Here is a 23,936-nt window from a genome sequence, read left to right on the forward strand (position 1 = left end):
GCTCTTTGAATATGTTACATCACTGCTTTTCGATATTTGTTATTTCTGATGAGGAATAATATTTTTAATCTTATGGTGGCTCCTTTGTAAGTGATGTCGTTTTTCTTTTTATGTTTTTCAAGATTTTCTCTTTGTTATTGGCCTTTAGCTTTTTTATACGATGTGTTTGTCATTCATTCCTTTGAATTTATTCCACTGGGAGTCTGTTGAAATTCTTGCAATGTGTAGATTCAAACTTTTCATCAAATTTGGAAAGTTTTTAAGCTAATATTTCTTCGAACATTTTTCTGCTCCTTTTTTGCTCTCCTCTCTTCTGACACTTCCCTTATGCGTATGCTAGTGGCCTTAATGGCATCCTACTTTGCTTTGAGATTCCATTCATTTTTTTTCACTCTTTTTGTTCTTCATTCTTCAGATTGCATAATCTCTATCAATTTATCTTTAAATTCAGTAACTCTTTCTTCTGTCAGTTCAAATATACTATTGAGCCTTTCTAGTGAATTTTTCATTTAATGATAATTTTGAGTTCAGAACTTTCACTGTTTCTTTTTAAGATTTCTGTCTCTTTATTGATACTCCCTACTTGATGTAACATGGTCATCATCATAACTTCCTTTACTCTGTTAAGCATGATTTCCTTCAGTTTTTCGTAAATATTTGTAATGGCTACTTCGAAGTATTTTTCTGATAAATCTGACATTTGCTTGCTCTCATAGGCAATTTCTGTTGCCTGCTTTTTGACCTATGCTTAAGTCAGACTTTCCTGTTTCTTTGTATGTCCCATTAATTTTTGTTGGAACCTGGACATTTTAGAAAATATATTTAGCAACCCTGGAGACTGCTGTTACTGAACCGAGGCGGGTCCACTTCGTGGTGAGTTGAAATCACAGCCTTCACTAGAAGTAGTTGTCACACAAAATGAGACTTATTTGTAGCAAACAAGGAGGCCACAGGGAATTATTTCCAAAGCCGTGGCTCCCTAAGCAAGGGAAAGCAGGCACCTTTTATTCAGGATGGGGAATGAATATTCGAAGGAGAAGTTTCATCACATGTAGAGGTGGGTATTCACTCACACAGGCACAGTTGGAAAACATGCTTCCACGTACATGGCATGTTATGGAAGTAAGGCGTAAGCTCCTCTTGGGGCTGAGATATTAACATTAAAATGAAGCAAACGTAATCTCTTGGGCACTTCTCAGACTGTCTGCCCAGGTGTCACTCTTTCAGTGGGGTTTGGACAGGTTCAGGGTGGTTGCTGATTGCATCTCTTAATGAAACTAAAAAAACCAATTTGGAAAAACATTTAAGCACTTGCAAAACCTCCTTTGAGTTACTTGGAGCAATTAATGGGTGGCCCTCTCCCTTCAGGGCTTGCTATTGTTATTTCCTTGTTTATTTGTTTAATAAGTGGCTGGATTATTTTAGCGGTCAACTCTGACCCCTCCCGCCCCTCACCGTGTGAATCTTCCGACGTTTTTCCTCAATGAGTGCAGCCTTGGGCATGGGTCCATGCACCCTGGGATGACAGCAGTTTGGGCAGCCTCTCTTTGACTGTCTCTTTCCCCGAACACTCCCTGCTCTTAAGCTTCATTAATTGCTGATTGATTGATTACTTTATTGTTCTCAACAATATCCTTTGGCATAAATTGCTCCTTTGATCCTACTGAAAACAGATTCCCTTAGAAGGATAGATTTTTTCCATCAGGGTTTGGGATTTGTTGTGACCCCAACAGGGCTATTTTCTCTTTCCAAGATCTTTTTTGGTCAACTGTGGCCTACAGTTTAGCTTATATCTCTAAGGAATGTACCAGTCTCCTTTTAATTGCTTTTTATCACAGCCACCATTGATCTTGAGTGTGTCCTTAGGCTTTAACTTCTCTACATTTTATTGCAAATGAAGTTAATTACTTTGGGAATAACTTTGGGGCTCTCTATTTTATGGCTTATTTCTCCCAATGTGAAAATATAAACTCAAAGTCTGGAGCTGGAGATGGGGACAGTGGAATGCTTCTGTGTGACACCTCTGCTTTGGAAACTCTGTGATTGGTAGAATGGGGAGGGCAATAGCCTCAGGTCTTCTTGGCTTGCCTCTCCCAGCATGGAACCCCCAGCTTGTGAGCTGGGGTGTGAATGATCACATCCCCGCTAGTTCTCAATGCAGAGCACTGAAGCAGTGTATTTATCATGTGAGTAGAGGCTAGGAAGAATAAAGCCCCACCTTTCACTCAGCCCCAGCCTCTCATCCAGAACTTAGCCTTTGCACTAAGTAGCTGGGAACAGTATGAGAAATTCTGACATCCTGGCCCTCCTGGGAAGATACTGTAACTTTCCGTCATTGAGTTCTCTGGGTTGTACTCATCTGCAGTGTAGTTTCAATCATGCATAGCTGGGAGGATAGAGAGAAGGAGCAGGTCATACAACTAATGCCACACAATGATTTACTGATTTTTAGTATATTTTCTTGAAAAATATATTTCTTTTCTTGCTCTATGCCCTTAGGATAATTTCCAGAGAATTTTTCCTCTGTAACTTTTAGCAGTTTTGCTGGGGAGCTTCTCATATTGCCGTGCTGGAAGTGGAACTCTTTAGAAGTTTTCTATATTTAATTTTGGAGTATCTTATATCTAGCTTCCTCCCCAAACCTCTCCTCCAAGATTGGTGAGACCTAAGATCTGGGCTGGGGCCAGAGTGTAGAGACCCAACCTGAAAGGAGAGCTGCAGGACAGAGGAAAGCTAAACCCAAGGCCAGTGAGATTGAGACTTAACAAGACAAATTGCATGGAGAGCCCAGAACTGATCCAGAAGGAAAGGATCTAATACGAGGAACTAGATAATCCAACAAATTTAGAAGGCTGAGATGAGATGAAATTGGACATTTGGAGGAAGCCTCTTATATAGTGGAAACTCATGTGCAAGAAGGGCTCTGACGTTCTAGAGTAATTTTTTGACCGAAATGATAACTGTAATTCATATATGTTCTATCACTTTTTGTATGCTTTCAGATTTTCCTTGATTGGGTACTATTTCCATTTGATGGTTGGGACAGAGGTATAATTTTTTCTTTCTTTCCTATTTTTGTTGAGGAAGATTGGCCCTGAGCTAACATCTGTTGTCAATCTTTCTCTTTTTGCTTGAAGAAGACTGTTGCAGAGCTAACATCGGGTCCAATCTTCCTTTATTGTGTATGTGGGACACTGCCACAGCATGGCTTGATGAGCAGTGTGTAGGTCCACGCCTGGGATCCAAACCTGCAAAGCCCAGGCTGCTGATGCAGAGCATGTGAACTTAATCACTATACCACCTGGCCAGTCCTGAGATGTATACTTTTATGATTTCTTTTTTTAAAATAGATATTTTAGATATTCCTCCTACCATCGTATACTTTCTAAGAAGAATATATGTGTATTTTAAAAGCTCTCCAGGCAATCTGAAGACTACCAACTTTATTACTTTGAATTGTACCTATATCTTATTACATTTTGAAATGTAATGATTATCTAGTGAGTTTTTCTCTTCCTCTAGTATTGAACTCAATTGTGAAGTGCCATAGAAAAGGAGTTGTCAAAATTATTGAAGACATGGAACCAATGTTTAGTCTTCTTTTTATTGAATTTAAAGAAATAATCCAAAACAGAGAGAAAAGATACACACACACACATACATATTGATATATATAAAGTATGTGTGTGTATAAATAGGCCAGATTTCCAACATTGGAAAAATTATTAAGTAATTTATTATAATTACATAGGCATATTTCAAAACACACACCAATAATACTTTCAAAGAAATTTAACACCATGAAAGTTCTTGTATTCTCATTGCTAGGCAAAACAAAACAAAATAAAAACAAACCAGATACAACTTCATGCTTAGAAGGATAAAATAGTGTAATTTCCCCCACTATCCACCACCACCAAGAAAAAGAGGAAGAAAGAAAGATAATCTAGGCCAAATAAAATTTTGGAAAACAGTTATCTCAAAATATTAAAAAGTATTTTCTTTCAGTGTTAAGAATAGGGATAAACTTTCTTTTCTTTCTATGTTTAGAGCCTATGAGTGTTTTATGGTAAATCTGAATTAATTGCATAGTGAAAAACATAATGCAGTAAGCATAAAATTGACACTGTAATGTGCTCACTTACAGATAGATGACCACACAGTTGCTTCTCCCAGCGGCTAGCTTTGACTCACTGCTTTTCTGATAGTGATCAAAATTTCACATCTTTAGATGAAGTCTTTGGAAAGGGCAAAATGTTCTCTCCACTTCTTGTCACAATGAAGTGTTTTGATAATCCCAGACTAGATGATTGAAGTAGCCCATTAGAACCACCTGGCCCAATTTTGAAACTTCTCCAAATTAATTGCACATTCATAATTTATTTGAGTAGCTAATTTGGATTTAAAAGCAAATTTATGTTAAATAATAGTTTACTGTTTCTGCTTTGATGAACACATAAGTGTTTTCTATTGTTAAGCTACAAATAATATTAATAAATTACTCTGCATACTCGCTATGACATGAAATCTGAGAATTTTCTTATGACTGTATAAATTTCAGAAACTTACTTAAATTTAGTGACTCTATAGGATTATAATTTATTAGATCCAATAAGGCTCTGAATACATGCTGAGTTGGGTAAAAGAGGTATAGAGTATATAAAGTACAAGATATACTTTATACTTTTATATAGATATATATATATCTACTTACATATACTATATATACTTATATAGAAAGAGTAGTAAAATTGTGTGATATGTTACTTCTGTCAAAAACTTAATTTCAATAGTTTATAAATATGTGGAGCAGTTAAATTAGAAGTGGGTAGTGTGAGAAACATCCACCAAATATTAATGACCTCCAGGTAACGGAGGTTCAAAGTGGTGTGACAACTCACTCTGCTTCACCAATTCCATCAATAAGACCTGTGGTTTGGATTTGTCCCTATACTATTTCCCCTCCTTCAATTCATTCCACACCCTGGAACCAAGTGATATAATTAAACTGTAAAACAATCCCCTTTACCCTGAGAATGGCCCAAAAGGCACAAGATCTGCTCTCTGCCTCTCTCTGACCTCATCCTCATCTCCTACTATTCTCCCTCTTTCAGATTCCTCTCAACTACTCTGGTCTCCCTTCTGTTTTCCTATCCCTTCTGTCCAAACCCTCCTCCCACAGCACACTGAGTCCTTCTTGTTATCTCCACCTGAGACACACCTTCTTGAACTCTCTAGCTAATGGAGACCCTGTGACCTCATCCCCAGTCCCTCACTACCACACCACCCTAGTTTATCCCATCATGGCAGTGTCACTACCTAACTTTACTCATTTTTGTGTTTACCTGCACATTGCCTGCCTTTCCTCATTGAGACTTCGTCTTGGCAAGGAACGTCCTATTCTCGTTCCTTCTGTGTCCATAGTAACTCACGTGTTCCCAGACACATTCTTGACATGTGATAAGAATCGACTCTGTTTCCAACCTTATTCTTGAACTCTTTAGTGAGTTCACCAGTATTTTTTGTGAAAAATAATTCAACAGTTCAAATTTCCAGAGTGAATGAACCACTTTAATTACTGTCTGTGGCATTATGGTGATGAAAATGGGACTAGAAAGACCAGGAGTATCAGAACACAGAGTCTGGGTCCTTCTAAGACAGTTAGTGCCAAACAGCTTGTGTTGTGGAAGTGAATACTTCTCCCTTGGCCTCCTTGAAACAAACAAAAGTGCAGTCATGCACCCGCACTGTCGAGCTCACTCTAATATTCCTGTGATAATGCACAGTGGTTCACAATCATGAATGCGCATCAGAATCACAAATGGAGGTTTAAGCAAAAGGACTCTACCTGGGTATTCAACAGGTTTGAGATGGCATCAGGGCCTTTGTATGTGTACCGTGTTGCGCAGATGCTTGGATGAGCACAGGAGATTGAGAACCCCCTCTCTAGGAGATCATAGCTTCTTTGCAAGAGGGATGTTGATAACCACAAATCTTCTGCTCAGCTGGGCATTGTCAGAGATGGTGTTCACCGAACTCAAATGCAGGGTGAGTGTTTGTACCAGATGCCCTTCAATGATGCTCCCAACCCTGAGGTCTTGAAAATATATGAACAAAAGTCTGGAAGGGTATGATTTCAAAACCCTTTTAAATATGATTTTAATGATAGTGCTGTTAAGGATTATAAATCCCAGAGACCACTTTAGAAGAGTTTTCCCTCAAAACACCAAACTTTCATTCTTGAGGAATGAGAGGCCCAGAAAATTTACACATTTTGCTTAAATCTCAACTTAAGTCACCTAGCCATACTGCTAAAGAATTTCTTCTGCATTCTCACTAATAATTTTCAAATTATATGCCAGATTTCTATATCTTGGACACATGATATTTATTCCTCAGTTTTGTGAAGGAGCTCTGTGAAATGAAGCCATGAATCTGGTTAATGCATTAAATTTTAAAATATTTTAACTTTACTACCGGTAGAAAGTTTATGTTACTTGGGATTAGAAAAATCATAGAGCTATCCGTGAGATTTGTTGCTGGAAAAGTATCACATCACTCTTGCCTGAGCTTAATCCTGGCCTCCAGAGTTTCCCCACAGGTAAAATGTACGGCTGCTGCTGGATTTGCACCCCGGCTGTGGGGCCAGGCTGGAATTTATCTTCACTGACTGTGCCTTGGAAACCTATAGATCCTTCTCAGTTACTTGTCACACTGCTCTTCCATCAGTTTAAAGCACCAATCTACATACATATATTCTGCTTTTTCACATTCTGATAACTAAACAGTTTTAGTACACTGCCTAGTGACTGGAAAAGGCAAGTTTTAAATTTTTTTCTGAAATAAATGTAGTCTCTATTCCCTGAGAGGTGCTGAGCCTGATAGCAACCTTCTCTTTTTCCCTGAAAGATACATCATCAGTTGTAATTTCTGTTTTAGGGAGTAGAAGAGGAAAAATAGGAAATCCTGTTTTTTATTTGAATTACATTTCACAATTCTTCAAACTTCGACAAACCACTTGCATTTTTATCTACAGAACTTATTCATCTACAGACTTGGTAAACATATTGATTATAAGGAACTATAATTTGCAAACTTTCTTTTCATGAACACTATGCCTTGAAATGTTATACTTTTGATTTTAATAAATAAATTCCATTTCCTATTCATATTTGCAGGTATTTTGAAAAATAAAGCACAATTAGCAATTGTTAATTCCATCCATTCAGTAACTATTTGCCGACTACAACCGTAATCAGACGCTGTGCCGGGGTGACACAGTGAAACAGCACAGCCCTTCCAGAGCATCATTACATGAGAATATAGATGAACGAATCAATAGTTAACAGCCTGCTGCGACATGTACCTTGAAGAGCAGCTAAGCTAGGCGTGCTCGGGTAACACTGTTTTTAACACTTTAAAGGAAATACATCTAGGTTGATATTTGAAGATGAACAGACGTTTGTGATCCAGACAGAGTGAGTGTGAATATTGGTGGGTGGGCTGGGTGGAAGAATGAGGGGGTGGGTGTTTCCAGGCAGAGAAAGCAGTATTCTGAAATCCTGGAAAGGACAGGAAATATGGCTCTTTCAGACAAATGGGTCAAAATGAGTGTGGCTACTAGGCGGATGAGGGTAGTTTTAGGATTGGTTTCAGAAAGTATTTTAAGAGAGAAAGCGAAGCTACATAACCATAAGAAGAGTTTTGACTTTATCCTGAGGGGAGTGAGACCTCAGGATCAGTCCCAGTAGGAGGCACAGCCTGCCGGGAACACACCTAAGGGAGACAAGACTCAGCAGGAGCAGCTGTTGGGAGTCTCCTGCAAGAATCACTGTGAGCGATAGCAGCATCCTAGCCTAGGGTTATAGGCTGCGGGGAGAAAGAAATGGGTAGATTCAGGACATATTTAGGAGGGAAATCATCATCCACGATGGTCACTTAGTCACTTAGGGGTGGAGGGTGAAAGAAATGGAAGGGAAAAGATGAGTCTCATCTTGCTTGGACAATACCTTGGTGACTGAGGAGTCTGTCTGCAGGCCAAAATCCGATGTGTGAGCTTTCAGGCCTGACTATAGGCAATTACAAGGCTTTGCTTGGCAAACTTCACTAGGGAAACTGCCTTTCCCACACCAGACTTGGTGACAGCCAGTGCTTGTCTCGAGGGAGTTGCAGACAAGGACTCACCTCCCACCCTCCAAAGCAAGCTCACGCACATCTGCATTCCCCAACCAGCCCAAGTACGTCCTTCTAGAGCCTTCCTTATCAGGCCCTTGGCTGAGGCATTTGTCTCCTCTTTGACTTAGTCCTCTTTCCATGCCTAGTCCTTCCCTTGTCTTCACAGCCCACGTATCCATAAAAACTGTGGAGGCTCAGGATTGGGGCTGGAGGGGAAGTCACTGACCATAGAGCTGAATCTTCTTGAACCAGGATAACTGACTAAAAGGTCAGGAGGAGGGAAATGGCCCCATAATCAATGGAGCACTGAATTGGCAAATGAGGCAGTAGTAATGGGAATGAGAAATTGATCTGAACCTTTTAATCTCGAGTTCCTGTGCCTGATGCACAGTAAGCCAAACACAGACATCGGTGCTTGGAGATGAGAAAGGTTTATTTCGATTGGCCAAGATGAGAAGGCAGGAGCATGGGTTTTCTCAAATCCACCTTCGCAAGAGAAGGAAGCAGGGGGTTGTACAGAGCTAAGGGGCTTGTCAGGAAGAGTTTCAGAGAAACAAAGGGGAAATCTGTGCTTATTTCACTCCTGATAAGCCCCTGGGCAATCTGACTTCCAGATGTGCTGGGAGCTGGTTGGCTGGTGATCTTTGAAGGCCTTCTCTTTCTGCTGTTAAAAAAGCTCACAAATCCTTGTGACCCTTGAGTTAACCCTCAGGTTAAACAAGAAAACAGCAAATTGACAAAATTAACTTCTTTTCATAACAAGGTCCAAGGTTGAAAGTATTCTTATTGAATATTTAGAGTAAGCTTCAGGTGCCTGGCTTCAGAATCAGGAGATCACAGGGCCTCCCTCCTGACCTGACGGTGAGCTATGCAGAGAGGAAAACAAGTTCATACTTAGGTCATAGCATAGTGGTAAGATTTCTATTGATATCCAATAGCTTCTATTTATAACTGGTACTCTTTTAAAGTAAAACAAGTAAGTCTGGGTTTATTTTTTAATTTTGTACTCTTTCAGTCTTTTCAAATATTCATTAATTTATCTTAATATCAGAATTGAATTATTTTTCAAGGGATTCATTTTTTCTAGGTTTTAACATAGAGCTCTTTTAAGTGTACCATTTGTTCCAGTTATTGTAACTGAATGTTGTGGTCTGAATGTGTGTAACCCCCAAACCACCAAAGTTCTTATGTTGAAACCTTAACCCCAAGGTGATTGTATTAGGAGGTAAGTCCTTTGCACGTGGTTAGGTCATGATGGTAGAACCTTCATGAATGGGATTAGTGCCCTTATAAAAGAGACTCCAATGATGTGACCCCTCTTACATGTGAGGACACATCGAGAAGTCAGTAGGCTGCAGCCTGGACGAGTTCATTCACCAGAACCAACCATGCTGGCACCTTGACCTTGGGCTTCCAGCCTAAATAACTGAGCAATGAAATTCTATTGTTTATAAGCCATCCAGTTTGTGGTATTTTCTTATAGTAGCCTGAACAAGCTAAGGCAGTTTAATTTATTGATCACAATCATCTTTGCCCTTTGATGATTTTGTCGTTTACTATGTATCTTGGTAAACTTTCTCCCTGTCTTCAGATTCTTGTGTTTTTCCAACCTGGACTTATCTGGGAGAAGGAAGAGAGGCAATGAGAAGGTGGGAAGTGAAGAAGGGAAGGAAAGTGGGGAGGAAGATGGGAAGAAGAAAAGATTCCTTGGATATCACTTGTGATCATTAATTTTATGTATCACCTTCAGGATTTTGAGGATGAGATTAACATTTACATTGGTGAACTTTGAGTTAAGTAGATTGTCCGCAATAGTGTGTACAGGCCTCATTCAATCAGTGGAAGCCCTAAATAGAACAAAAAGAGAGTATTATCCAGCAGACTGCCTTTGGATTTTAGATCTATACCACTGGCTCTCCTTAGGACTCCAGCCAGCAGGCTTTCCTCCTGGAACTCACCACTGGCTCTCCTTTGCCCTGCAGCCTGCCAGGGCCCACACTACAGATTTGGGACTTGCCATCCTCCGTAACTGTGTAGTCAAATTCCTTAAAATAAAACTCTTTCTATATATGTATACACGTGCTATTGCTTCTGTCTTTCTGGAGAACCCTGACTAAGACAGATTTGGGGATTGAGAGTGGTTCTAGAGAAACAAAATCTTAAGGGTGTATTTTCTGAATAATTTTTGGGGTTTCTGGAATTGGCTCTCAAATCTGATTAGATTTAAAGACACTAATGACTCTATTTCCAATAGTAAGGAGAGCACTGATAGCCCAGGATATTATGTGGCAATAGAGATACTCAAAATATCACCAAAGGATACTCCTAGTCAAACACTTATAAGAAGATTTACTATGTATATGATATTTTCAAACATTTTTGTCAAATTAACAAGTATAACAAGATTTGGTGGTTGCTTCTAATGTCACTGGACTAAGTGGGGAAAGAAAAGGATGAGTTCAGGATTCAAATTCCCAATTCAAGAGCTGCTTAGATGATCTGAAAGCTCTGTCTGTCCTGAAACAAACCCTGGTCTTCTGTAGCCCCGGGGCTGAGATTACTGAAAACTAAACCCAGAATCTTATCCTGCTAGTGACTAATTTATATGGCACATTGAATTCTTAGCCTCCCAGAGTTTCTACTGTTGAAATAAGGGCATTGACTGGGAAGGAATGGGATCCTGACGTTGAAATGAGATGTGTGGAAAGGCCCTGTTGAAGCAGGGAACATTGAGCCCCTAAATTCTGATGAGTCTCCTTTGCTAGTATCTCTTTGCTTCTAGACCTATAACTTGACTAAAGTTTCAGCAAAACTCTAAAAGTGAGGTACAAAGTATGATGAACGAGGAGGAGCTACTTTACTAATTTAAAGTTTACTAGTTTATATAGTATATGAACTGAAGAATATGTGTAGGAATGGATATTAAGTGTGGGGTAATGGTGGAAGGAATGTAAAGTTGGATCAGGCCATATTTACTGATATGGGTCCACTTAGGAGAGATTCTACATTCAGTGTGGCAACCTGGAAATTTAGCATCATGATTTTATATTTGTCAGATTTGAAATGTGTCAAAATAGTCTTTAAATTCAATTTTGTCTGGCAATAATATTTTTGCTCTTAGAAGTTTATGTGTATATCAGAAAAGGAAAATTTATTTTTGATCAATAATTGAGTAAAGAGGAAATATTAGCTGTAGAATATAGTCTTAAATATTAGACCCTTGACTCAATTAATAAAGCTAAGGCTTAGAGAACAGAGTCCATTTCCACCTAGGCTGTCCTGTTTGTGCAGTGCTACTACTGTGACATGACCTAAATATTCAGACAATATTTTGAAAATTTTGCATTTAACTTCAAGATAAAAAATGTAGAAATAAGGACCTTTTTTTCTGATTGGTTGTCTCAAGAAGAATTGCCCAGTAAAGAATTAAAATTAAAATTAAAGTAAGTAAAGTAACAGTATTTTATCTTTAATTAAATTTTTCGTAGAAGTTGGTCCTGGATTTGTTAAAGATCAAGTCAGTCTAGATTGACTAAATCCATGACTCTTTATAGATTCTGGGTGAAATTTAATAGTTACAACTTTGATCCTGTATTGAAAATACAGAGTGCTTTAAACACTATAAGCATTTGAAAGTCAGGAGCAGAATCTCCTTACACCTTACAGCATCTCACCACAGTGGAGGAGGTACCAGGTGTGCAACTGATACTGATTACATATCAGACATTTCACATGCTTTACGGTTTATCACAGTCACTTCAGAAAGTTAGCAAAAGACCCTGAAAGAAAACCAAATCTGTGACTTTCAAAATATTGGACTTTTCACAAGTTGTTGATACTAGGAGGAAATCTTGAGAGAAACAGTAGACGGTAAACTTTAAAAGTAAATAGGATTTCAGAAAACTGTGGAATTGAAATGTCACTACCTTTTATTTTGAACCTCACTACCAGGTGCATGATGTATTAGAGATGCAAGTTGAATCGAGCACATAGCCTAATAGAACAAAAGCAGTTTGCTTTATCTGACTAATGGAGGCATAAATAATTGCAATGATCAGTCTTGTAGAAAATAAAAAAAGACTCATTAAAGGCAGGGTGTGAACAGGAGTGCAATGTTAATTTGTTTAACATTCCGAAACCCATATTGATTTTTAAATTGCCATTCTTGAATGTCCAAAGTTCAAGAATCCAGAAAAACTTGGCATACTATTCAGCATCTACATTCTACAATTAACAATCTCAATTCTCTTAAATGAAGTAGGCTTTAGGCTATGTAGGTGGACCTCAGAGGTTGGAATTACTAAGTAGTAAAGTCTTTATAGTCGCTGCAGGCAAAGGTCATTGAGGGAATATGGAGACTTGACACTGAACTGAAGCAGAGCACATCAGTTAAAGGGTAGGGTAATGTGGGGAATATTAGAAGGAAATACCACATCTCTCTCAAAGACACACCCTAATCTGGTGATGGGAATTCCATCGGGGAACAGGTCTACAGGAAATAGTTACAGTTGTTTGAGTGAGAAACACTCTTATCACACGTGATACTTAAAGCCATTGCACCTTGGCAGGATGAATTTTCATGCTTTCTTTGAGCTAATTTGATAAGAAGCAAATAGCTGATGATTGTATGCCTAAGGAGGGCCAGGCAAGGAATAGAAGGATGAAAAACTCAGGGCTCAGTACAAAAGCAATTTTCTTACTTCCTATTTTCCTACTTTGCCTTGGGCTGAAAATGTTAAAAGCATAACATGGAAATTAGAACCAACTGTTGGCAGGATAAGTTAGTGAACTGGACAGAATTTACCAAGAGAAATAGAGAATAACATATTTCAGAACCTGTTTCAAATCATAGGAAAATATACATATATATGCCTACTTTTCTTGACAGAGATATTTATTGTGTTTTATATATTTGACGGTATTTCCTAACATTTTCTTTTGTTTGAACATATTTTTCACTAGTGCAGACATAGAGTATATTGCAATTTTTAAAGCCTACTTCACTCAGGAAGATGCTCTAAGAAAAGAGTTTAATGATGTATAGTAATGCTTATCACAAGATGGCTTAAGATTTTTTCTAATAAAAAAAAACATCAGTAATTCATTATTCAAAAATTTTGGAAATGAGGAAAAATAAAATTTGAGCTTCTGCGTGAGAAAACAAAAAGGCCATGTGTTGCTTTATGGAATGCAGTTTTGTGAAGGAAAAAGTCTCTGTTTACTAGTTCTTCTGCCATATAAACGGTTGACACATTTTGGTAAGTGCTATGAGCAAAATGGTACTAGATATGGCTAAAGAAGTTGAAATCCATGTTGAGAACTTCCATGTGGACCAGGGTGTTAAGAAGATCTAAGAAACAAATGCCTTACTATTGGGAAAGAAACAGAGGAGCAAAACAGTACTGTTACAGAGTAAATACTTAAAATGTTGGTCATCTTTATTATATATGCATTTCAAATGATCATTTTAGCTTTCTTGGATGGTTCTATATGAGACTCAGACAAGGTCAAAGGCTGTCTGTATTTCAAATGGTCAAATGGTGGGTTCTGATTTCTAGGAGGGCCAGATGAATGTCAACTAACTAAATGAATTCAAGAGCTAGTTTGGTCTAGGTTTTATGGTCTCTATGGTGGGTAACCATGTTCCATCTGATTATGTCTTGCCCATTGTCCAGATTAGGCCATCTCAAAAATTCCCACTCATGTATTTCTGCAAGCCAGGGGCAGACATATGGTGATGAAGTTCTATACTCTCTGAGATTACTATCTTAAACTGTCTACTAGGATCCAAAAAGAGAGACAGTGCTTCTCAAACTTTAACGCTCATATGAATCACCTGGAGATCATGTTAAAATGCAGACCCTAATTTAGTAACTCATAGGTAGAGCCCAACATTCTGCATTTCTAATGAGCTCCTAGGTGATGCTGACTATACTGGTCTATAGACAGAGAATGCAGCCAGTAGGTAAGGCCAGAGTAGCAAATATTTATCTTTTTTTCCTACTACTAGGTATAAGCTAGATGTAAAAGCAAAGAAAATCCATTATTTATTTCACAAATATTTATTTTATACCAACCATATGCTAGGCACTCTCTAGTCATTTATAATACATAAACAAGAAAGACAAAAATTCCTATCTTCCTGGAACTTGCATTCTGGGAGGGGGATATAGAAAATAAATAATAATTATGGTAAATATATATGTATATATATTACATAGTATTATAGAAGGTCATGAATGCTAAAGTTAGAGAAGGCTAAATAGCATCAGCATGTGGGTGGAACCCAGGTTGCAATTTAAATAGGACAATTTGAGCCTTTTGATCTGTGAAAGGGATTAGGTGTACTTGGATTCTGATATATTAAAGCAGAGCCAAAGGACTTCTTGATGTATTGGATGTGGAAAGAAAGAGAAGGGGAGGTGAGAATATGGAGGAAATTTATCTAGATGAAAGTGTCGAGCTTTTAAACAACATGTTACTCAACAAACAATGGATGAAAAGAAAAATCAAAAAAATCTTGACACACAAAAAAAGGAAATAAAGCATGCCAAAGCACTTCTGAAGGGAAGTTAATAGTGATAAATTCCTACATTAAGTAGCAAGGAAGACCTTAAATAAACAATTTAACTTTACATCTCAAGGAACTAGGAAAATAAGAACAAATGAAGCCCAGTGTTAACAGAAGGAAGAAAATACAGATTAGAGTGGAAATAAATGAAATAGAGACTAAAAAGACAATAGAAAAGGTCAATGAAGCTAAGAGATGGTTTTTTGAAAAAATAAACACAATAGACAAGCCTTAAGTTAGACTCACCAAGAAAAAAAAGAGAGGATTCAAATAAAATTAGAAATGAAAGAGGAGGCATCACAACTGCTACCACAGAAATGCAAAACAAATAAGAAACTATTATGAACAATCATACACAACCAACAAATTGGACAACCTAGAAGAAATGGATAAATTCCAAGAAACATTCAACCCACCAAGACTGAATCATGAAGAAATAGAAAATCTGAACAGACTATGATTAGTAAGGAGATTGAATCAATAATCAAAAACCTCCCAACAAAGAAAAGTCCAGAACCAGATGGCTTCACTGGAGAATTCTACTAAACATTTAAAAAATTAATACAAACCATTCTCAAACTCTTCTAAAAACTAGAAGCGGAAGGAAAACTTTCAAACTCATTTTACGAGACCAGATTATCCTAATACCAAACCAGACAAGACGCTACAGGAAAAGAAAAACACAGTTCAACATCCCTGATGAACATATATGAGAAAATCCTCTACCAAATATTGGCAAAGCAAATTCAACAAGATATTCAAAGGCTCATACACCATAGTCAAGTGGGATTTATTCCAGGGATCCAAGGATAGTTCAACATACACAAATGAATAAATGTGATACGCCACATTAACACAATGAAGGATAAAAAGCAAATGATCATCTCAAAAGATTCAGAAAAAGCATTTGACAAAATTCAACTTATATTCATGATAAAAACTCTCAACAAAGTGAGTATAGAGGGAACATAACTCAATGTAACAAAGGTCATATGTGACAAGCCAACGGTTAATACTATACACAATGGTGAAAAGCTGAAATCTTTTCTCTAACATCAGGAACAAGACGAGGATGCCCATCTCACCACTTTTATTCAACATAGTTCTGGAAGTCCTAGCAAGAGCAATTAGGCAAGAAAAAGAAATAAAATACATGTAGATTGGAAAGGAAGAACTAAAATTATCTCTATTTGTAGATGACATGATATTATATACAGAAAATCTTAAACACTACACCAAAAAACTGTTAGAACTAATAAATTAAGTGAAATAGCAGGGTACAAAATGAATATACAGCAATATATTGTGTTTCTATACACAATAATGAACTATTGGAAACAGAAGTTAAGAAAACAATTCCATTTACAATTGTATCAAAAAAAAATGCCTAGAAATAAACTTAACCAAGGAGGTGAAAGACCTATACATTAAAACTATAAGACATTGATACAGGCAATTGAAGAAGACACAAATAAATGGAAAGATATCATGTATTTATGGATTGGAAGAATTAATATTGTTACAATGTCCATACTACCCATAGAAATATACAGATTCAATGTAATCCCTGTCAAAATTCCAATGATGCTTTCACAGAAATAGAACAAACAATCCTAAAATTTGTATAGAACCACAAAATACCCCCAATAGCCAAAGCAATCTGGAGAAAGAAGAACAAAGCTGGAGGCATCATGCTTTCTGATTTCAAACTATATTACATAGCTATAGTAACTAAAAAAAGTATGGTATTGGCATAACAAAAGACACATAGATCAATGGAATGGAATAGAGCCCAGAAGTAAACCCACACGTATCAATTCCTTTACAACAAAGGGACCCAGAATATACAATGGAGAAAGGATTAGTCTCTTTCATAAATGATGTTGGGAAAACTGGATAGCCACATGCAAAAGAATGAAACTGGACCATTATCTTAAACCACACACAAATCAGTGCAAAGTGGATTAAAGACTTAAATGTAAGACCTGAAATCATATAACTCCTAGAAGAAAACATGGAGGATAAGCTCGTTTCATCAGTCTTGGCAATGAGTTTTTAGATTTGACATCAAAAGTAAAAATAAACAAGTGGGTATACATCAAACTAAAAACTACTGTATAGCAAAGGAAATCATCAACAAAATTAAAAGGCAACCTATGGAATGGGAGAAAATATTTGCAAATCATATATCTGGTAAGGGGTTAATATCCAAACTATATAAAAAAATCAGAACAACCCAATAGAAAAAACCCAAACAATCCAATTAAAAAATGGGCAGAGCAATTCACTAGACATTTTTCCAAAGAAAAACCTACAGATGGCCAACAGGTGCATGACAAGGTACTTGGCATGACTAATCATCAGGGGAATGCAAATCAAAACTACAATGAGATATCAGTTCATACCTGTTAGAATGGCTATCATCCAAAAGACAAGAGATAAATGCTGGTGAGGATGTGGAGAAAAGGGGACCATTATGCACTGTTGTTGGGAATGTAAATGGGTGCAGCTATGGAGACAGTATTGAAGTTCCTCAAAAAATTAAAAATATAACTACCATATGTTCTAGCAATTCCATTTCTGGGTATATATCTGAAGGAAATAGAATCACTATCTTAAAAATATATTTGCACCCCATGTTCATTGCAAGATTATTTACAATACCCAAACATGGAAACAACCAAAGTGTCCATTGATGAATGAATGGAAAAAGAAAGTGTGTTATGTATATATGGAATATTATTCAACCATAAAATAAGGAAATTCTGTCATTTGCAACAACATGGGTGGACCTTGAGCTCATTATGCTAAGTAAAATAAGTCAGAGAAAGATAAATACTGTATGATCTTGTTTATATGTGGAATCTGAAAGAAATTGAATTCATAGATACAGAGACCAGATTGGTGGTTGCCAGAGGTGGGCAGTGGGGGATGGGCAAAATGGGTAAAGGTGGTTAAAAGATACAGACTTTATAGGGTAAGTATGATACGACGATGTAATGTACAGCATGATGACTATAGTTAACAATTTTGTTTGTATATTTGAAAGTTGCAAAGAGAGTAAATCTTGAGTTCTCATAAGAAAAAGAAAAATTGTAACTGTGTATGATAATGTACGTTAGCCAAAGTTATGATGGTAAGCCTTTCACAATATATACATATATCAAATCATTATACTGTAAATCTTAAACTTATACAATGTTATGTGTTAATTATATCTCAATTAAAAAAAGACAAATGGGAAACACAGTGGTTAAATAGCTGTTATTGCCCAATTAAGAAAAACATACCAGGGGCCAGTCCAGTGGCATAGTGGTTAAGTTCATGTGCTCCGCTTCAGTGGCCCAGGGTTCACAGGGTCAGATAAGAGGCACAGACCTAGCACCTCTTGTCAAGCCATGCTGTGGCAGCATCCCATGCAAAATAGAGGAAATTGGCACAGATGTTAGCTCAGTGACAATCTTCCTCAAGCAAAAAGAGGAAGATTGGCAAGAGATGTTAGCTCAGGGCCAATCTTCCTCACACACACACAAAAAGACAGAAAGAAAAGAAAAATATACCAACTCATTGGGAGACAGAAACACTTTTTTCCTACCTTAAATTCTGAGAAAATTTGTAAGACTCTTTATACAAAACATATTGAATACCATGAAAGGCCATCAAAAGCAGTTTTCAGGGACTAGCCCAGTGGCACAGCAGTTAAGTTTGCACGTTCTGCTTCGGCAGCCTGGGGTTTGCCGGTTTGGATCCTGGGTAAGGACTTAAGCACCACTTGTCAAGCCATGCTGTGGCAGGCGTCCTGCATATAAAGTGGAGGAAGATGGGCACGGATGTTAGCTCAGGGCCAGTCTCCCTCAGCAAAAAGAGGAGTATTGGCAGCAGATGTTAGCTCGGGGCTAATCTTCCTCAGGGGGAAAAAAAAAGTAATTTTCAAAAGATGTTTTCACATGGCTGTGCCTTTTTTTTCTTTTTAGTGGTATTCACGGCTAAAATTTGTTACAGCAGAAGGGAAAATAAGCAAATGGAAAAGGTGCATGTTATACAGAGGAAACCAGGTGCAAATTTCCAAGATTCTTCTCCCAGTGGACTCACAGAGAATGCATGTCATTTCCTCCAGCTACAGCCAACTGGGAAGTTCGTTAGAAACTCAAAGCCCAAGATTGGTACTGGGGGCTGCTCATGTAGTCCACCTCTGCCTAGCAAATACAAAATTCCAGACTCCCAGCAGAAGGGCAGGTTTTCAGAATAAACTGTATTGTGTGCACAAACAATTTAGGCACAGTGCGACACTCACCATTTAGGGAAAGTTCCACGTCAGTGTAGGAAAATGCTTACCGCTCAAGTTCTCACATGTCAGCCCTGGGCCATACTTGCAGGTTGGACTTTATCAGGAGAGTGATCTGAAGTCTGCTATATTAACTCTTTTCTGCACAGATTCCATTCTGTTAAAATAGTGCCCTAAACTGGAAAAAAAAAGCATTAAGCTTTGGTCAATGAAAGAGGCAGTATATTTCTTTGATGTGTGTGCAAATACTGAAAACACTGAGCATCCATGGAAAGCGTCACCCACTCAGCAGTTACTACTACTTTTCTATGATATTTTGAGTTCAAACTTCTTTCCCTTTTGCTGTTGTTATAGCTTATTTTATCAGCAGCTGGTAACAGATTGCATTTTAAACAACGTTAGGACTTTCCATCTTGAATATAAACTTCACTATTTTCTCACTTACAAACATTTGAGGATTATCACATTTTCAAAGTTAGAGAAATAATTTCCTATCCAGTTACACTTTAAAAATGCAATATATTCAGATAAATTAGCTTAAGATAATTCATATATTAAATGTTCCCATGCCGTTAGTCTCCATAACTTGCAGGTCTCGAGACAATCTGGTTAATAGCAAGTCAGATGCTGAGCGAGGTGCACTATAAAGATTATAATTGAGTGCCCCCGAAGTGAGCATTAATCAATTCTGTTACAAAATTAGAAGTTACAGACCATGATCGTCTATTCAGAGACGTAAGAGTTCACAGAGGTAAAATTGTTTAGCAAATACGCTCTTACTGCCTGGCTCCCCTGGCAGCTGTAAGTCGTCAGGGGTGAACGAACTGCTTGCTCTTCAGTCTGATAATATGGATGTGGTGCCTCTGGGACAGACATCCAAACAGATATGCCCACAGCTTAGTGAAAAAGCATCTGTGATTTCTTATGCAAAACATTACAGGTAAAAAACAAAACAGAGAAATAATAAAACCTCCTGTTTGATTTTTTGAAACATTTTGAGAACTTCATAGCCTCACTTAGCTTGTGATCCAGCTAAGTGGATGTCAGACAGAAGCAATCAGCCGCAGAGGTATGCGGAAGTCAGATAATGATATAGATATTTTATAGAAGAGAGTAGTCATTAATGATTAGGCATGGAGTTGCATTGCCAAGGACGTTGGAGGCAGGACATGAAGTCAATGGAGAATTAAGTTCCAAATTGATGTTCCGAGCACTGAGCTCACTGCCGCACAAGCCCCCTGGGATCTCTTCTGTCACCTACCTGGGACTACATCCTCATTGTGAAAGACTCTGCTTTAAAAGATATGCCTATACAACACTAATTCCTCACTGGGCTTTTTATTATCCTTGGCTGAATATTGTTCCTGAAGTGTCATAAAAGAATATATTGGTGCAATAGTAGTTTTGTGCTCCCTAAAAACGTTTTGGATGACTGGTATTTACTATAGAATATGAAGGCATATGTATTGCTCCAGGGCATAATGATGAGAAAGAGGAACTTATGTTTCTTCAGTCCTCAGATTCCTCCCTGAATTATGAAAATGCACTGTGCTCCATAAAAGAAAATTGAGTTAAGAGCAGGGTTTTAAAAAATATTATAATTCAGTAGCAATTCATGCCCATAAAAGGTTAGTTAGGAAAAGAGAATGTATGTCAGGTATGCTCAGAGACCCTCACCTTGGTTGATCAGTGATGCTTTATTTGAAGAAAATTTTCATATTCTGCTTTCAGATCAGCTACTCATTAATATTAGATGCCAAGACCATATAAATAAGCTCTCTATTCTCTAAGCAATGTCTTCTAGCTATTCTGAGCACAAGGTTTGATCAGTACTGGTTATTAGCAGCATCACAGATCTTGGTAACTTCCTGCCATAAGGTTTCGCCCTAGCATTGCAATCAACACATCAACCACACATACCCTGTTTGTACAACAAGCATACATTAATTTTCAGTACTTGCCTCTGCTCATACTCATCATCCCTTATGTGCCATTAAAACCTGCAAGAGGCAGAATGCCACACTGTCCATTCCTCTGCCTAATGCACTTCAACAGGTAAAGTCCCCAAAACCAAATATGAAGGGAAATCCTGCACGTAGCTGAGTAGGTCTGGGTCTCCACCAGCAACGCTTTTCTAAAGAACAAGCACTATAGAGCATTGATGAGTCACCAGGCTCAGAATTCGGGCTGCCTAGATGCAAAGTCACACTCACCCCATCACTCACTACTTTGGGCAGGTTATATAACTGTTCTGTATATTTGTCTCAACTGAAAACCAGTGATAAAATGCTACTGGTCTCATTTTGCTCTTGTGAGAATTAAATGAGTTGTCAACCTGTAAAATGTTGAAAACTGTTCTTGGCACAAAGCACACACAGGATAAATATTAACCACTGTACAACATTTTTCCCAAGCAACTGTAAAGTACCTGGAAACAAGGAATTTTCGTATTTTTCCCAAGGCTATTTCACCAGAGCAGAGGGTCTATCTTGTATTAGATGTTTAGTAAACACTGAATGAATGAATGAAAGGGACACTGGCAGAATTTTATTGTTGACAGTTTTATTTTGTTTATTGTTGACAGTTTATTTTATTGTTTATTGTTGACAGTTTTATCTGCTGACAGAAGCTGACAACCTCTGTCAGTTTCACATATGCAAAACTTTGTTCTAAACTATTTTGAGATGGATTAAAATATGCAGTGTTCATGAACCCTGCCTTGACAAACTTAAGGATTGTGTGTCATTATCAATATAATCCCTTTCAAAAACCATAACACTCATTAAACATGGCTTTATTAAGTTATTTTCCAAATGTAAATAAGAGAAGAATTTATTAAGTGTTGGATGGAGTAGCATTTATAAGTAAGTAAAACATCATGCAAAATCATATGAAGCAATACATTTATCCCACGGATATTCTCCTCGAAAATGAAGACAGTGCTGAGCCAGCCCTGCTGGCCTAGTGGTTAAAGTTCAGCACACTCCACTTTGGCAGCCCAGGTTCATTTCCTGGGCATTGAACCACACCACCCATCTGTCAGTAGCCATGCTGTGTCAATGGCTCACATAGAAGAACCAGAAGAACTTACAACTATACACAACTACGTACTGGGGCTTTGACGGGGATGGGGAAAGAAGAAAAAAGGAGGAAGATTGGCCACAGATATTAGCTTAGGGTGACTCTTCCCTTATGGGGGAAAAAAATAGGAGAATGCTCTATGTTTTAATTTTAATAGGAAAGTTAGAACATAAGAGTACAAGCAGGAATGGGGTCCTTCCTCATGGAAAGTTTGTTCTCTGGGGACAGAAACCAAATAAGACTCTGTCAACACCCACCTAAATCTTAAAAACAGAAGATGATCAATAAACTATGTCAAAGAAGGAGGAGTATAGTTGTTCCAAGGAAGCAACTTTAAATGATGTATTGCAATCTGAGCAAGCCCACAGTTCTCGAAGGCGTATCATCAAGGCAGTCACTTTGATTTTGTTGCAGCCGTGAATGTCAGGCAGTGGATGCTACAGAAACTCTGGAATTTAAGATAGCAGGGACACCCCATTTCTAATCTTCATGGCCTGGTAAATTAAGGGAAAGAATAAATGTTCCCCCAAAGAGTAAGTTTTTCCAAAGATTTATGTAACCTTCACTTTGAACGCATGGCACATGTTTTCTATTAAACTTTAAAACGATTCTTTTGCTAAGTGTGCTAGTGAGGATTATATCCTCACCATAATATTCACTGGTACTTGGGGAGAAGGATGAGGGCTATATAGCAACAGTGTGGATACCACTTAACCACTGACCTTAGATAGTTGCAAGAACCATTCCTTGACATATGCACTTTGTTACTCTTTTATGATTTTTCTCAGCCAGGTTTATTTCATCAGGTATCTGAGTATATCACCACTCCCTGCAAGCTGCAAAAATGCTAACTGCTTTGTGGTTGATGCTTTGAGACATCCTATTAAATGCCCTGCTGTCCTCCCTCTGATCACGACTATAAAGCGTGTTCTGCTAACTCATGGTGTATATTCATCCTCTTCAGGTGTGAGTTAGTTTATGATCTGCAAACAAAAAAACACAACTGCACCCATACCTAAATGCAACAAGGAATACTCTACTTGCTATTAAGAAGACTCTGAAACTAATTTTTTATTTATAAATGTCAATAAATTTGCATTAGGCATGAAAGGAAAAGATTCTCTTACAATTTAGAAAAAGGCATGGCTATACAAGAGGCTGAAATCATTATTCTCAGTTTTTAACCGTTTCAACAGTATATTAGAACGAACAATGACTACTCGGGCTTCCTACATTTAATAAACAATCAAAGATTAGCAGTTGTAAATTCTGACTATCTTGAAAATACATTTGGTTGTTTAAAATAATTCATACAGTCAATTTGAAATATTTTGTAAGATACTGCCTTCAATAAGCAACTAGGTCACCTACATTTTTCTTAAGATGCAAAGTCATAAATTTTGTGTTTCAGAAGTTTTTAGTTTCTGTGTACTTCTTTTACAAGAAATAGTTTTCTAGGTAAAGTTTGGGTAAATGATTAAATATTTTAAAGGAATGGCATACTTGCATGCAATTGAGGTATTTATATAGACAAAAGCAAAGACCAGAGGGAGAATAAAATGTTTTGAGATTGGTATTGGGGATTGATAAAGCTAGTACCCAGTGATCAGATTGTTGTCAATAACAGGCTAAACTAAATTGTGGTAATGAGGCAAACTGTCGCTTTTTAAAACTTTTTCATGAAGCACTGCTGATTCTGCAAATAGGACCTTCAGAGTGTGACAAAATACATGATTTATGAGTTGCCATTTAGCAAATAGTTTGACTGGCAGACCTTGGTATTTCCAAGGGCTTCCAGGTACAACTGATGTTATGAACAAGAAA

This window comes from Equus przewalskii, chromosome 4 (genome assembly GCF_037783145.1).
Source record: "Equus przewalskii isolate Varuska chromosome 4, EquPr2, whole genome shotgun sequence".
NCBI classification, from domain to species: Eukaryota; Metazoa; Chordata; class Mammalia; order Perissodactyla; family Equidae; genus Equus; species Equus przewalskii.